At 32.9% G+C, this 4,787-nt stretch overlaps 1 non-coding gene across 1 annotated transcript; it reads left to right on the forward strand.

Annotated features, from left to right (window-relative positions):
* The first annotated feature begins 4,105 nt into the window (after positions 1 to 4,105).
* Positions 4,106 to 4,321, forward strand: LOC136204485 (small nucleolar RNA U3). The gene has a single exon (XR_010675327.1). It is a non-coding gene; the product is annotated as a small nucleolar RNA U3 (small nucleolar RNA).
* The last annotated feature ends 466 nt before the right edge of the window (positions 4,322 to 4,787 follow it).

A 4,787-nucleotide genomic window follows, 5' to 3' on the forward strand; every position in this document is an offset into this window, starting at 1 on the left:
TGTAACTTTTTCGCTTTTAATTATGCTGACTTAATGTTATTTTAAGAGTTTGATAACTCAGCGTGTTGGTCAGCACGGGCGTTTGATTAGTCAGACAGTTTTAGTTCTATGCTGACTAAGACTGCTTGACTTGAGAGTTGGGAATTGACACTTGAAAGGTCAGCTTCCAACTTAGCACTCAGATTTACTCAGTTTCAGTTTTAACAATTTTATAAGCTGAGTAAATACAACAAGCAACACATGCACATATATATATATATATTGAGAGAAAGGGTTTAGAAGTTACTCAACACGACTTATCCTGGTTCGGCCTCTCTGCCTACGTCCAGTCCCCAGTTCCTCCTGGGATTTTCAATCCAATACTGAGCTCTTTCAAGGTAGAGAACAAACCCTTTACAAGGCAGTGAGTATGCAAGAGTACGTCCTCTATTCGTCTACTCAGCTCCTACTAAGTACTACAACCCAGCACTTAGATTTTTCTACCACTGAATACTTACAACCAAGTACTCAGCTCAACACTCTCAATATTCCTATTGATCACACACTTGTTCTTTTTCAACTAAAGAACACCTTAGATGATTACAAAACAATCAATCTAGCATTTACACAGAGAATAGAAAAGTTGGTGTAAGATTTCTTTTTGTATTTGAGTGCTTTCAGAATTTTCTCTCTTGTATTTTTCTTTTTGATGCTTGGGCAAATGATCTAAGAACTACCATTGTCCTTTTATAGATGAAATTCTGAAGATTGGATCATTTGAGATGATTTAGCCGTTAAGTCCAAAACGGCTCTTTTAGCAGACAGCTTCTGGTCAGCTTCAGTCTGTTCCGCCATTCCCTTCCTCTATTTTCTTCAGGCGTCAGGTTTTATCTTCTTGCATCAGACTTGTATTTTTGTGCCAGTTGTCTTTTACCAATAATCCATTGACCCATGATTCTTGGAATTAGTCTTCTTTGTATTTTCGAGGCTTCAATTATTGGTGCAGAAGATTGGCAGACTTTGTCCTTTAGTAAACGGATCTTTCATGCTGTCCTGACTGTCACTCAGCTTCATTCGTTATCTTCGAATGTTCAACTTCCATGCTGGGTTCCTTCTTAGTCAGCTTCGTTATGTTTGTATAAGTCTGAAGGAGTCTTCTAATTTAGTCAGCTTCGTTCTGGCAACTTTGAAGGAAGCTTCTGATGCTAAGTTCCACTCCACTCAGCTTTTGGCTTGTGCTGACTTTTGACATGTCTAACTTTATATATATATTTTTGCACTTAATTTTGAACAAACACATTAGTACAATTAAATCAAAGCATTTAAATTTAATTGCCTCTTAATTATGGATGATTTTGTCAAATCAAAATCTTGTGGAAAGGTGTTTCAACACACCTTAGATGATTACAATCAATCTAGCATTTACACAGAGAATAGAAAAGTTGGTGTAAGATCTTTTTGTATTTGAGTGCTTTCAAGATTTTCTCTCTTGTATTTTTCTTTTGATACTTCGGAAAATGATCCAAGAACTATCATTGTCCTTTTATAGATGAATTTCTGAAGATTGGATCATTTGAATTGGTTTAGCCGTTGTGTCCAAAACGGCTCTTTTAGGGAACATTTTCTGGTCAGCTTCAGAATGTTCCACCATTCCCTTCCTCTGTTTTCTTCAGGCGTCAGGTTTTGTCTTCTTGCATCAGACTTGTCTTTTAGTGCCAGTTGTCTTTTACCAATAATCCATAGACCCATGATTCTTGGAATTAGTCTTCTGTGTATTTTCGAGGCTTCAATTATTGGTGCAGAAGATTGGCAGACTTTGTCCTTTAGTGAACGGATCCTTCATGCTGTCCTGACTGTCACTCAGCTTCATTCGTTATCTTCGAATGTTCAACTTCCATGCTGAGTTCCTTCTTAGTCAGCTCCGTTCTGACAACTTTGAAGAAGACTTCTGAGACTGAGTTCTACTCCATTCAGCTTCTATTTCTTTTATGCTGAGTTCCGTTCCACTCAGCTTTGCTTATGCTGACCTTTGTTCTGTCTATCTTTATATATATATTTTTGCACTCAATATTGAACAAACACATTAGTACAATTAAATCAAAACATTTAAATTTAATTGCCTCTTAATCATGGATGATTTTATCAAATCAAAATCTTGTGGAAAGGTGTTTCAACACGTATTATTACGTTCACCCAATACTTTTGTTTATGTAAAAATAAAAATAAATGTTTCACAATTTGGTTATATTCAAATCATTTTGCATTTACCATAATTTTGAATAGGCTTGCAGCTTAAATTAACCCTAAACCTAAAGTTTAAATTAACCCTCAACTTTGTATTTAAAAAATCACTTCATTACTTTAGGCTTAACTTATAACGACGACTAATTTTATCATGTTGTTCTAATAAAGTTAGCCTTAAAGATTTCAAAAGAGTAGTACTGAGATATTAGGGTTAATATACATATTTGCCCATGTGTTTGCGCGGAAAAACAGATTTGCCCTTAAATCAAATAAACCCACAAAACTATCCCTGAATTTTTCACAAACCTACAATTATGCCCTAATCTAACAGAGCTGTTAAACGGTGTTCACATCAAACCTGCTTGTCTCCAGAAAAATTGGATGACGACAATCAAAATTCATTTGGTTTCTTATTGTTTTCTATTGCTATTGCTTTTGGATTAATTATGAGGTTTAGACGCCGTTTTATTAGGTTGATTGAACTTTTATGAAAATGAATTTTGACCAATCTGTTCTACTAACTTGCTTTTAATCGAAATTGAATGTGCATATTTTTTTCTGTTTATGATTGGTTGTTCTTTTCTGAAGTTTTTCTGGAGACAAGCATGTTTGATGTGAACGCCGTTTAAGCTCTATTAGATTAGGGTATAATTGAAGGTTTGTGAAAAATTTAGGAATAGTTTTGTGGGTTTATTTGATTTAAGGGCAAATCTGTTTTTCCGAGAAAACACATGAGCAAATATGTGTATTAACCCGAGATATTAACAGTGACACATCAAGTAAACTTTTTCCCTTTTAACCCAAATCTATCCTTAAGACTTCCAGTTCTTTTATATTTGATGTCTATTCTCGTTTTGTTTAAATTTTAAAAAAGAGGGAAGTTCCATTACCATACCCATTTGTTAGAAATATAGCGCACAACCTCTTGAATAATTTTGAACAACAATCATTCGTTGAATTGAATAATTCAACTGAAGTGAAGTAAATCAAAATTACCTCAAACATTTATCCAAAACTCACACTAAGCATTTATTAGTACAATATTCACCCAATTCAATCAATTCGATGTCCATCCAAATTTTTTTGGGCCCTTTTGCCCTGGACTCTAGACCGACACACTCCTAATCTAGGCCTAGAGCCGGTCCTGATCAAAATTTATATTTCAGTCACGTTTTTATTAGAGGTTATACTGCGTTATCGTGTCAAAATCATATTATATTATATAGATGTGTTTAATATGATTATATATAATATAAATAATATGATAATTTTAATCATGTCATGTCAATTGGTTTATTTCTATAAATTATGTTATCGAATTATATTGTTACGCTTAATTTCCACATTTTAATAACTAATTAAATTTATTATATCTTGGAGAAAATAGCTAAATTAAAAATTTAAATTTGATTTGATTCAGTTCAATTAATAATAAAAACAAATATCACTAATTAAAATTAATTTAAATAGTTAAAGTTTCATATCATTTAAGTTAGAGTTTTCGAGTTTGAGTCATAATGTATGAAGATAATTTTAATTAAAAGAGAATTTATTTATAAAAAAATATTTGACGAACCAAATAATCGGATAAATTGAAAAATAAAGTCCTAAGTCCAAAATATATTTGGACAGTAACACAAAGATATTATTGTAATTTACAAGAGCAAACAATCAATATGAATATAGTGAAGAAAAGAAGAAAAGTTTAGCAATTTTTTAATACAAAAAGTATAAAAAAATTATTTGATTTAAATAATCTCTCACATAAATAGCGCAGGCCCAGGCCCAAAGAGGATGTAGATAGGAATAGCAAATAATCCCACATCGGATAATAAAGTCATTTGTACGCGCCTTATGATGAAACGAAAGATGACATCCTGCCACGACCTTATTTGAACAGGATCTGTTCTATAGGATCGTACCTCTGTATCCTTGATCACTAAGGAGACAGGAACTCCAATCTGGTTGATGAATTATCACCGTGCGATCAAAGCGTGATTAACGGTTTGATCGTCCTTAGGGATGACTCCGGCTGTAGAGGATCGTTCCCTTGCAGGCTCAGCCTACTTGGGGTGGTCACACGGTTGTCTGACAGACTTTTTATTTTTTTTTCTTATAATATAATTTTAAGATTTTATTAATTATTACTACAAGTATGCATCTTTTTTTTTCTTATAATATACTACATGATACTTGCATATCATATAACCTGGAAAATAATAAAATACACATGTCCATAAAAATGTATTAAATATTTGTAGTAGGAATAAAGTGTACAAGTACCCGTAACGTTTACCGCCAAAAGAAATTTTACACATAAAATGGTGTAATTTTACGCTTAACATTGACAGCTAAGAGCAACTTTTGTCTGATGTTGACAAGTTGGATCAATTTGAGAAATAAATAATCAAACTGTTTTCTCGGTCATAAATAGTATTAAATATTTGTAGTAGGGATAAAGTGTATAAGTACCCGTAACGTTTACAGCCAAAAGAAATTTTACACATAAAATGGTGCAATTTTACGCTTAACATTGACAGCTAAGAGCAACTTTTATCTGATGT

This window comes from Euphorbia lathyris, chromosome 8 (genome assembly GCF_963576675.1).
Source record: "Euphorbia lathyris chromosome 8, ddEupLath1.1, whole genome shotgun sequence".
Lineage (NCBI taxonomy): Eukaryota > Viridiplantae > Streptophyta > Magnoliopsida > Malpighiales > Euphorbiaceae > Euphorbia > Euphorbia lathyris.